This window comes from Trichoplusia ni, chromosome 9, assembly GCF_003590095.1.
Source record: "Trichoplusia ni isolate ovarian cell line Hi5 chromosome 9, tn1, whole genome shotgun sequence".
NCBI classification, from domain to species: Eukaryota; Metazoa; Arthropoda; class Insecta; order Lepidoptera; family Noctuidae; genus Trichoplusia; species Trichoplusia ni.
In genome coordinates this window covers 3,881,469-3,894,158 of record NC_039486.1, presented here as the reverse complement: position 1 = coordinate 3,894,158, position 12,690 = coordinate 3,881,469, and the positions used below count along the sequence as shown (strand labels likewise).

The following is a 12,690-nucleotide window of genomic DNA, read 5'->3' as shown; positions in this document are numbered from 1 at the left end:
AAACGGCCATTCCTGCAATTAGATTCCAAAGTAAATAGCTTTTACATGGATTTAATTAAAACTAATCGCGTACAAAAAGTCGTTATACCAGAAGTGGCAATGAAGAAATATAAACGGAAGATTAAAATTTACTGAGAGTTCAACTAACTCTAACCCTTAACTTTAGACTATTGGATGAAAAATGTTTGGAATTTCAATGTGCATAAATTTCCTTGGATATCATTTCAGAAGTCCAAAATATGTGATCTTCTTGAGTGTTGTGATCAATAAACAAAAACTTTGCTCATATTACCCTGTGATATACGATAAAATGTAGACATTTTTTTGTTCTTTAAAAGGTCTAGAAAATCGTCTTTGTACTACCCATGTCTATCTTACGGGATACTAAGGACAGCAAAGTCTAAGGATAGCTTACAAAACAAAAACGTAATCGTTCTTCAATCTCCATAACATTAATTCATCATGTATCGCCCACTACAATTCGTAGTTTATAAAAAATCATTTTTCCTTTAGAACAGAATACTTCAATGGTAATGTCAAAGAGTTACCAAGTTATCTACAGGCCCAAATCATAGACCAGATAAAGTGACTTTTCATAGTTATACACACATCCGTTGCACAAAGTACTACAAAACGACGTTATTTAGTCGTGTGTGTAATGGTTTGAACTTAATAAAGTTAGTACATCAGCTGAAAGCCGGCGTAGTTTCTGGCGCAGTTGAGTAATCTAATAGAACTGCCGACTGCCGGTTATGGGACGAGATACTTGTAGCAAAGTGTGATAGGCATATGTGCAAAAAAGATGTGACTGCGGAAGGTCCTGTCAACTCATGTTTTAAAGATAATTAGATTATAAGATTGTTATTTTCAATTTTCCGTAATTTTCAGGGAAATAATCATAAACCACCAGAAAATATGGCAAGGAAATATGAATATTTATGTAAATAGGCCAAAATATTTAATAATTAATTTTAACTAATTAACGTTCCTTCTCTCATGTAAATACATTTTGTCTTAAGCTTGAACTTGACTTCTCATCTTCCCTCAAATTTTACTTTTCCAAAATAAAAGTCTTCGAATAAATACGAATCACACTCGGAACATTTCACGCAGTATTTCAAGGAACTGTCACCGAATTTCGATGTTCAAATCCAGTCCAAATACTAAAAGTTTTCAAAACGACAGACTTAAAATAAATAAAATTCTATCAAGATAATGTTAAATGCCATATTTTTCGCGAGAAGGAAATATTTTACAAACATTTTCTCACAAAAAAAGGCTTTCTCATTCAAACATTATTCTAGTAGTATTATCATAAAAAGACTCGGTCTTAATAAAAAGAAAAGGAAATCTCGATTTCGATTTCAATCAACACTTATTCTAAACGAAAGCCTCCGTTTTGGGCCTTCCTTAATTAAGTGGATTGTAATTAGTCTTGACTTTAAAAGCTTCTACACATTTGCGTCTATTATCTTCCGACGTGTTTTCTAAGAATTGTAATTTATATAAATTAAGATATATTTATATGTAATTATACTCTTTCACTCACGAGATAATTTTATTGGAAGAAACCCGGTGATTTTTGAAGGCGTACACGGGGTCACAGGTTTCAAAATGCAGAGGCCTTGTTGAGAACTTTAATCTAAAACCTTTTGGGGCATCCACCAGGGGCCACCCAGCCAAGCTCTGTAGAAGAAGACACATGGACGGCTGACAGAAGCTTTAAATCTATTGTAAGTTGTGGAGATAATACTTGTTTGAACTATTAGTATAAGGAGAGTTTTGGGGTGGAATCTGCACGGGGCGTCAGAAAACTAGTCAGGAGAATCACTCTCATAGATAGGATGTATATTGAGGGTTATGTGGAATGTCAAATAAGAGACATGTATCCGAGTGATTCTTGAAAGGCGGCCAAAAGCCACTTGAGATCTTTGCGGAAAATAAGGACGTTCCTTTTAATACAACATTAAAAAATTATTTGTCAAATGCATAAAGGTTTCTAGAATACATTTTGAGTACACACGGAGAAGCAAATCGTTTCCTATTTACCTAAAAAAAGGTTTTCCAAATAGCTAAAAATAACTTACAATTTAGAACACGTTAATATATACCAATCGTTCAATGGCCCTCTCAGACGTCTTGACCTAAAATGAAAACCGCTTTTAACAATTTAATAAATAAAATGCCACGTTCAAACCATAAATGGTTCACGTTTATTGTAGACACGTGTAATACATTTAAAAGGTCAGAACAATTACCACCGTTTAGGTACTTGGTACGCTGTTTTGTATTATGAATAGAAAACCGTATGTTTGATCAATGATTTTCAGTGTTTCGTAACCAAGGGTAAAAACGTGACCCTATTAGTAAGTATCCGCTGTCTGTCCGTCAGTCAACAGGCTATATATCTCACGAACCGTGATAGCTAGTAAATGAGAAAATCTGAAATTTTCACAAATTATATATTTTTGCTTACAAAACATTATTTTTTTGCAACAAGTACTAAAAATAAAGTTTGAAGTTAAAATACGATTGTTACGGCCATACATTTGCTGGTCTGTGATACATCAGTTTGAGGGTCTACCCATATATTTTTTGTCACACAAACGACTTCTTGAATTTAGCCTATTTGTTCGGAACCTTCAGTGTCGCTAGTCCGACTGACACTTGATCGTTTATTTTCAAGTGGAATAATCATAGACATACTAGTTATATTCGAAAATTCCCCATGGCCAAAGCAATCTAGCAAGTCACGTAATCTTTTGTTCATCATTGAAAAGGTCCCTGAAGACGTGACATTTGTACAAGCATATAATAATCAAAATATTTTTATAGTAGGTAACTTTCATAAAGATGGTTTAAAAATGCAACAGTTGAGTCAGAAACTAGTCAATCTGACGGAGCACCCAATAAATTCTCAAAAAAATATCAATAATCCCTCACATTATCTTCAAGAATACTAATAGTCATAATTCTCAGCCAGAAAGTCAGATTTCTGCATAAAGTTCTTTAATGAGATCCATCCATTACATGAAAGTTTACAGTGTCTTAAAAATAAATGCTTAAAATATAATTTAATTCTACATTTGGCATATTATTGCACACTAACGAAAGTATAACTTTCAGCGTTTTAACACAGACATACCCCGACACTTATAAAAAAATATAGGCAATGTTTAAGATAAGCAGATTTTTGTCCTTTACATTCTTTATATTAACGCAATGGGAACGACAGAGACAAAAGATCTCATTTACCGTAAATTGTGTCACATACCTACATTTTTAATAAGAGGGCAAATTTATCTACTAACATTCATGATTCAGCTTATTGCTTTAGACACGTAGATTGGACATATTTACAGACGTTTTTTCTTCACATAAATTAAACGTGATACATTATAAAACTACGGAAAAATAATAATTACATGTTCCTAATTGCATGGGTTTACGTATTTACATCATATCATTAATTCTAGTTCTAAATTCTCATTAGCAGACTACTTCCGAAGCAGGGATAAAATAAAGGTGAAGTCAAAAAGCTAAGTTCGGTCAGTATCTTATTCAAGCTCGTCATAAGAATCATTGAAACTCTCCTCCATGACATTATCAAAGGAAGGCAGTGACTTCTTTCGCTTTCTGAGTCTTTTTGTGCCAACAGTCTATCACATTCAGTCAGACGACCGTGCAATACATCGTAAACACGAGTCATCGAAGCCACCTTCTCTTTGCATGATGGGTCTCTTTCGATGGCGAAAAGTCGCGAATCCAGCAACTTGATCGCAGCCACGATGTAGTTCCTTAAGGTTTTTGTTTTATGTTCAGCACTGATTCTTTCCAAAAAGGCGCAGACTTGACTATCACTGCATAGAAGCACGTCGACGTCGTAGGCTAATGGCGAATGTTGTCGATGCAGGAATGCGATCAATCTCTTTGCATAGCGGCGGTATGTTCGGTACACTTTACGCTTCCTCGCTCCCAGCGTCCTTCCCATAGTCATCGATTTCTTCATGTCATCGATGACAGCTTTGTATCCAGCATCGATTTTTGAATCGAATATGTCGCGTAATCGAGTTTCTACTGGCTGCAGTTCGTATGGAGCTGGCGAAGGTGGGAGGACGGCGAAGATGGAGGGGGTGACGGTGGTAGAGGGTTGCGAGTATTTTCCTCTTCACTGGACTCGCTTGAAGCCCGGCATTCCACTGGACTTGCCTGAGGTGCTGGGTAGGGGCCGAGGTCGGGTACGAGTTTTCTGTACTCGTGCTGGTCTTGGTGCCGTCCTGGCATTGTAAGCAGTCAGTACATTTGCATCTTGTTCGGTGAGCGGACGAGCGCGTTGTGTTGCAGCTAGGGGTATTATTCGAATTTTGACTAGACCGTAGCTTTGGTGAATTTTCGCTCGGATACGTGGGTCTTCATAGTCGGTTCCCCAGAGGTCTCGGATGGCGGATTCTTTGAGGTACCGTACCTGGCACAGTTCGCCGTTGAAGAAGCGTTTCCGTTGTTGTTCGTTGAGCGCGTCTCTCTCCGCTCCGGTAAGACCATGGATTTTAGTAAGATGGTCGGGAAGCTTGCCGTATGTGAAGCGAGCGCAGTTTTCTATGGGGCATGGAATGTTGGCGTGGTTCTGTTTCTTCGTACGAGTTACAGTGGCCGCTGGTCGAGTAGCCATAGTGTAAACTGAAACAAATCAAAAATATTTTTATAGAAAATGTTGATGATTTAATATTTAAATAATTAGTGTAACAGCAAAAATATTATTTCAATACAAATTATGAATTTTTACTAATAAATTCAATATAATTGAAGTAAATAAAAGAATAATAATAATCTAAATTCGGAATTTCAGTGTCAATAATACTTGACAAAACGTTTTAAATTAACAAAACAATCAACAGACTATCGACCTCGATGTTAAGACTTAAATTAATTACACGTTTTTTGTTCCCGAGGCATCGTACAAATGTTTTGGATAGAGTCCAGTTAATTTATTTAGAGGGTGTTTATCGACACGAGGGTGGCTGTCCGAGTATAATAATTGTGTTGACGGAGGCTCCGGGCTGTTTGTGCAGTGTCCCGGCCTCTTGTCCTACGTTTAATTTATTGAAAACAATGCTACGGAGATGGAGTCGTGTCTTGTCCGTTTGTTGCTACTTGCTTGCGTTACTTGTGGAATAACAGTTGTTATGCGCCTCATTGCTTGGGCTAAAAATGAGTATGAGGCGAATGCCTCTATATAATAAAGTTTGTGACGACTGCTGAGGTTTTGAATGCAAGGGCTGTATCTCAATATAGCTCTACACGGTAGCTACAACATGTGTCCTATGTTTGTAATAAAGTTATGAAATATAAAGAAATGAAGAACATTTTTTATGACGGTCTATGTGGTCAGTTAACTTCCAGAAGTTTACAGCTAAATCAAAACGTAAGCAGCCGTTGTCAGTTGTCATCGCAAGTCCTACCTACCTGACTATAGCCACGTTAAGATTTATAAACGTTGAATAGATTACAAAATTGACATGTAGAACTAGTTGGTTATGTTTTTGTATGGTTGGTTTCGTCTACGAGCGATAGATCTAAATAATTTCGCAACGTGACTTCAACTTTTTGCTTCTCTTTCTCCCAAAATCATAATATTGTCCCAAAAATATATTTCTTCTCAAGACGAAATAACAATTAGTGAAAACAACATAAGACTCGGTTTGATTGAGCTAATATTTATTTTGTAAATTAGCTAGCGTCGCCGCCAGTGCCCGCTCGCTTTGTAATAAATAATCTAAATTAAACGATTCTCAAGGGATCAGACCAGTATTGCGGTATTGTTTTATATTCTTCAATTAATAATTTTGATCAGTTATGCTGTTTTGGTTTTCTTTGTGAATGTAATTGAAGATTTTGTTAGGTTTTCGGTCGGCAGTGTTTACTTTGGATAATGATTTGCCTAAAAGTTTATAAATTTGTATTTATTGTTAATATAAAATTATGATTATGAACTGTCTTATTTGCTTTTGTTGAAATAAATATCACACCGGTCTAGTGCAAATGGGAGTCACGACACGGAAGCTACCTACAAATAAAAATGGTCATACATGAAATATAGGTATTTTATAACCTTAATGTTTCTTTTTCCATGTGAAACTGTCAAAAAGTGATCTCTTAATCTAATACTGTTCATGGAATACAGATTGGGCAACAGGCGAACGGACAGTGGAGTTCATAATAGGGTTTCGGTTTACCCTTAATGTGCCGAACCCCAAAAAATTTACAAATTAGGAAAGGCGTTTTACTAGGGTATAGCAAAGTATTCAATTACTTCCAATACTTTCGATTCGATACTTTTATATTTTTATTATCCTATCGAAGAAGAAGATTCATACGTATTAATACGTTGTTATACCTATTACTGTAACAGGATAAAATCAAGACATCATCTACCAACATAGCAATAAAATTAAAATGAAGCCATCATCTTTAGTTCACTTCTTTCCGAAATACGCATAAGGTCGGTCCTAAATACGCATAAGGAAACCGATATTAAATAGACAAATCCGCCACAAAAAAGTGCAATACAACAAAAATACAATCAAAATTAAAAGAGTAACTTAATCAAATTAATTTACCACCAATTCGCTTCTAATTGTAATTAACCTAATGTAAAGAACTTTATGACACGTAAAGTCTAATTACCAACGCATTTCACGAATAAGAAATCAGTCCGAAAATTCCAAATAATTTCAAACCAACATTGGGTGTGACAGTCAGGTTGCAAATTACACCAAAAACTTAGTATAAAGAGCTCCCCTTCGACTTGAATAAATAACTAATTTACATATTTAATAACAGGTATCGCGGCGGATTCAATTGTTAAATCTTTGAATTATTAACACAATACGTAGCCATGTTACCCTCAAGCAGACAATTTAATATTCAGATGTTGTTGGATTAGTATTGCGAAGTATTTCTTGTCATATTTGTTAATGTGGTCAATTTTTAGGTGAAAATGTTGTTAGTTGTTCTTAATGAAAAGAAACGAATAAATATTTGACTGTTGTAGCCATGTTAGAACTTCGTAAGGACTTAAGGGTCAACTCGCTAATCTCACGACGTGTCAGGTTATGATTAAAGAATCCGTAATATGCGTGAGTTAACCGTTTTTAAGTAATAAAGGACAAGGACAAAAGTTTTATTATAAAAAGAACAACATGTACTAAATAAATATAATAAGTGGTGGTTGGTTTGAATCGAATATAAAATATAGAGCGAGTTCGTAGAATGTGGAGCTGAAATTTTCAAAAAATATCTGGGCATAGTAAAATTATTTTGTGAATTTAAAATTCGCGTCACAGAAGCACCAAAGAGCAGAGCAAATAGATTTGTAATTAAACTCCTATTTATGACATACTCCAAAACCTAATAATAAAAAAAACCCAAGATATTAAAAAGCAGTGATATTTAAATACGTCTTAGCGCCCCTAAAAAGTAACCAAATTTAAAATGGTAAACGTTTTACAGAGTAAATGTGTCAAGTATAAGGGGCAATGAAGGAAGGGTGCCTGTTAGAATCATGGGGTATACAGCGATGGGATAGAGCAAGGGTACTGCACACAGTGAGACTAAAGATCACGGAAATAGAGTTCGGTTGTACATAATTATTGTTTGTTTACTTTTATGAAAATGTCTGAAATATTATACAGTATGTATGTTAAACTCTGTAGGATCCTTGAAGGACATAGAAGTGACTTGGAAGACACGCTTAAAATATTAGAAAAAAATCTAGGTCTTCATTACAACGTCTGAATATATTTCTTTAGCACAGCATTATCGATAAATGTTACACTGCATTTTGGGAAATTTATTTTTAGTGCATAGAAAAAATGAGATTTTTTTTTCAAAAAAATTACTTGATTTGCTTTTCCTTTTTACTACAACCACTTAATTCATTGTACAGGTTTCTAAATACATACTGTATAGAGCGACTTGCTAAAACCATACGTGACGGGTATTTATTCGAATGCTACAAAGAACACATTAAATAATACGATGATGACCATATTAGGAATTCTGAATATCGCATATATTTGAATTGGACGTATTTAATTTTAGCAATAAGAGTTGAAAACTGAATTACTCGTCTAATTTCATCCTTTAATAATGACTACGTCCAATGGCAATAATATTTTTATTATTCTCATACTTACAACGCCTTTTTGTGTGTAGATTGGAAAAAAAATGTCTCTCTTAAATATTAATTTTATAAATGATTATAATAATACCAAATAAATGATTAAGTAGTCCCGACCCAGAATACTAAATCCCGTCGGAATTAACGGAACGTTTATGATTTAACCAAGACGTAAGCTCGTTTGAAGTATGAGTCTGTTTAACTAAGTTACTGTTTTAGAAAAGCAATCGTCGCATAAAACTTCCATCAAACCATATAAAAAATAACAACAAGAACACATATTTATTAATAAACGATAATAAAAAATCAACTCACCTTCGAAATAACACAGCAACAAAGTCCTTCGCGAAAGTTTTCAGTTGTTTACGTCAATAAACACGTTGTTGTTGTTTATGTTTACCGGACACAACAGCCGTAGGGACGTGCACCCTCGAGCGCTGCCGTCGCTCAAGTGACGTTACGTAACTGGTATCCTGGCGAATCCCTTTTCTCAACCCCCTATGATTTCCCAAGACCAACCACTCTACGCTGACCTACCCCGCGTCCCGCAAAGCTCTAATCTCCTACAGTAGCGGTGAAGAAGTAAGGAATAGTAAAGATCATTGTTACTGGTTTTTTGGTGCTACGAACTTTACTTGTGTGTCGTCGTACCGATCGGAAAATGTCGTGTGACGTCGTTGGAAGCTCCGCCTTTACGTAGCCAATGGGATCTACAACGTAGCCATTGTCGTGGCGTAGCCGTAGCATGTTTCTTTTAATTTTTTTATAAATTTGTATTTTACAATAGACGATGTAGTGTTAATTTATCTCTTATACTCATCACTAATTGTTTGGACCTACTTAGTTTCTTCATGAAATAGGAATTATTGATTCTCAAATTCGCGGTGCCGACGGTAAGTGTTTTCATTTTTAAATTAAAATATTTTTTATTGTGTTTTTTTACTTATTTTCAGAAGACTATGAACACCGTTTGATTGAAACTTTATACTAGTATATACTATTGCATTCAGCAAAATATAAATAAAATGATGGCATAATATTTGCAGCTTCTTAGCAAAGAAGCATGTAGCAACTTTTAATAAATATGTACATTTTGTTTCTTTAGTAAGCTTAATGTTAATATTAATAATAAGCTTACTAAAGAAATAGTTATAATAATAGTTTTTTTCCTGGAGTTATCTGTTGGTATGATTTTCTAAAACCATGTCATATTTTTTGCGGCGTCCGTTTCAAATAACCTGCTTTATCAAATCCTCGTACATTAGACTATTCTATAGCTAGACCTTTCTCACAATACGTATAGATAACGAATTTAAATGTCCTATTTGGCACGCCCACATAATAGGCGTGGTTTATAACGCCACGCCTACCGCCTTCGAACAGCCTGAAACGCTTACTCTTTTCAGCTGAGACAAAGTCCTTTATAATCCTGCTAATATACGGATACGAATGTTTAAAGGAATTGTATTAAAAAACGGTACATCTGAATTTGATCGCGTTATAAACTGGTGATTCGGATCGATCGCACGAACTTTCTAGACTATTGATTTCATGCCTAAGTAAGAATTATGTATTATGTTAAAATGGTTTGAATATCGTTGTGAGAGCTGATACTGTAAAAGGTGGACCATAATGAAAATAATGAATACTTTATGAAATATTAAGTGATTCTTTGGTTGTATAAATGTACCGCTGATATGCCAAGTTGATTTTAAACAACCGGGGACTTTACAACTTTTAAATTATGAAGGAATTACTGGATGATAAACCTCAGCATATACCTTGTAAAATATTCTTATTACTCGCCCCTTAATTATGATCAAAAACTAAGAAGTAAATAATAAACAATTTTATTTGTAGTTGAAATATAACAGTGTTCGCATACGGTACAGATTGAAATGCAAATATTTGCTAGTCAAGCTACGATTTGGTTTGTCAGCTGATAAAAAGGGTTCAAAAATTTTCGAACCGATTCAAATAGTATTTTAACCGACAAAATCATCAATTAATCCCCATCTGTCAAGCATTTACCCAACAAAGTTGTGGTCGGTCACCATTATATTCAGATGCAGTAAAGTGTTAGTATGTCATGAGATCACCTGCCTCTCAGACTTCCTCTAATTATTAATATTCTAATAAAGCCAGTTGGGCGAATGAGACTGCAATCCTAGCATGACAAGTTGTTATATTATGACCGTTTAAGATGTATAAATGACAGGCAGGCCAAGAAATTAATGTACCTTTCGGAATATGGAAAAAATTACGAATATGTACATGATTTGCGAGCACTGCAGAGTTCTGCAACTGAGTGAGTTGTGCAAGAACAGATCAGATCAGTTAGTTTAAGAAATTGATCCACCTTATGGTCACTGCAGACAAGGATGCAAACGTGCATCTTAAATGTTTTATTTTTACCTTATAAGTAGGTCTTAGGAGTAGTTAGGAGGTATTTTATAAAATAAAGGTATGCTTTTTTTATTTTCATTATTTTATTTCTTACAAATTAATTTATTGTTTTTTGCCTGAATCGACCTACAACTTACCTCTTCTTTTTCCCGTAGTTCTGATCTTTCGCTTTCTCCTGTCAATTCCCAAGAAGACCGTCCAGTACGTTCCACCATCGCCTACATCGTCTGCACCGTACCCGTCTCTTCCTTATTTTACGCTAATAAAACATTACCAAAAACCCACACTTCACCACAAACCATACAAAACTGTTTACAGCTTCCCTGTTTCTCTCACAGATATGAAGGCATTATCAATCAAGTAGCATTTCCCGGTACAAATTTATCACGAGCTTCTTATTGTGACGCCGGATAACACAATATCCACCGGATATCCCGAGGGTGGCTCAACATCATATTTTTATCATCATTATGTCAAGAAAAATTAGGCGTTGGGTTAGTGTGGACTGCCTGAGTTGAAGGTTAAGTATAGATAGATAGATAATTGCATTTGTAGAAAAAAATAATATTTTGAATTGAGAACTTTTACCGAACTCCTTCTTTTCGTTTTTTTGATATAGAACGTGGTAAAAGAGTTTTTGAAGCTTGTTGTATCTTGCTTGTCTGACGTTCTTTTAAATGCACACTTGAAATATGCTCAGGTGTTCTCGTTCCATTGCAAATGGATTTTTAAACACATTGGTTTGCGTGTCGGGATTTGCACCTATGACCTATGACTAGGCAAGACTAAGGCCTTTGACAGTGGACATACTATTAAGCGTTCCACGCTTAAAAAAGTGCAGAGCAGAGCGTAGAAGCTTGTATTGCGTTTTGTCTGGATAAATAGTAATAACATTCGAAGTACTGCAAATTACTATAAATTATTATCTTAGTTGTGACTTTAAAATGAGGATTAGGAATGAGGAGCTCGTGGCTAAGCTATAACCGCATAAGTGATTCGATCACGGGTTAAGCTATGCTTGACGTGGTTGGTCGCGGTTGGTCGTGTTTCGGAAGGCACGTTAAATTGAGGGTCCCGGCTGTTATTCCTACATCTTTGACAGTGGTTACAGGTAGTCAGAAGCTTGAAAGTCTGACAGCCAGTCTAACCAAGGGATGTCGTGTTGCCCAGGTAACTGGGTTGAGGAGGTCAGATAGTCAGTCGCTCCTTGTAAAACACTGGTACTTAGCTGAAACCGGTTGGACTGGTAGCCGATCCCGACATAGTTGGGAAAAGGCTAGGCCGATGATTGTGACTTTAAAATAAAAGCAAAATATTTTTGAAGATTAGCCATTAAGAAGAGCAGAGTTTCACATTTCTTTTTTAAAGAATCTACATTTCATTGAAAGTAGTAATGAATACGCTGTAATGTCATATCCATCATATTCTCACGTTCGCCGGTAATGTTTTTCTAAGGGAGTGCATATTATTGGCTGATTAATGATTGCACAATCACCTAGCTTAAAGCTTTAGTTGAAAAACATGTTTTTCTATTCTGTTACTGTTTTAGGAGGATTACATTCTACGGGCATTTAGTAAATGTTGGTTCGATTGATTACTGAATAGAATGTTTAAAATTATTGTTCACAAGACCAGAACATTTGTTCTGGTGTCTGGGTGTAATTTATCTATAATATGTATGTATTTAAAAATATATAAGTAAGTTTATCAGTTGTCTGGTTACCATAACACAAGCTCTGCTTAGCTTTGGATCAGATAACCGTGTGTGAGTTGTCCCAGGATATACCTATTATATTATATTGTATTATATTGATCGTAACATTAAGTTAAGTAACATTGCCTATAAAATAGAACAAATACAGCGTATCTAGAAGTTCTTATAAAGTCCTTAATTATGCGTCGGAGGAGAGCCATTTATAACTGATCTTTATGGTGATCACTGCTAGACCAGCTGTGGATGTCCTATGGCTGAGATGATGATGATTATGATGAGAATATTTAGAACAGCCTAACCAAGTAGAATTCAAAGTATGCAACAAAAGTAAGCGATACTTTTTTAAGACTCCGCTCTAAGGAATTTTAATCCTTATATCGCGAAGAGTGTC

The 12,690-nt window shown here is 35.2% G+C and overlaps 1 pseudogene; it reads right to left on the bottom strand.

Annotated features, from left to right (window-relative positions):
• Positions 1–3,243: 3,243 nt before the first annotated feature.
• On the bottom strand, positions 3,244–4,697 carry LOC113497826 (annotated as a pseudogene).
• Between the last annotated feature and the right edge of the window lie 7,993 nt (positions 4,698–12,690).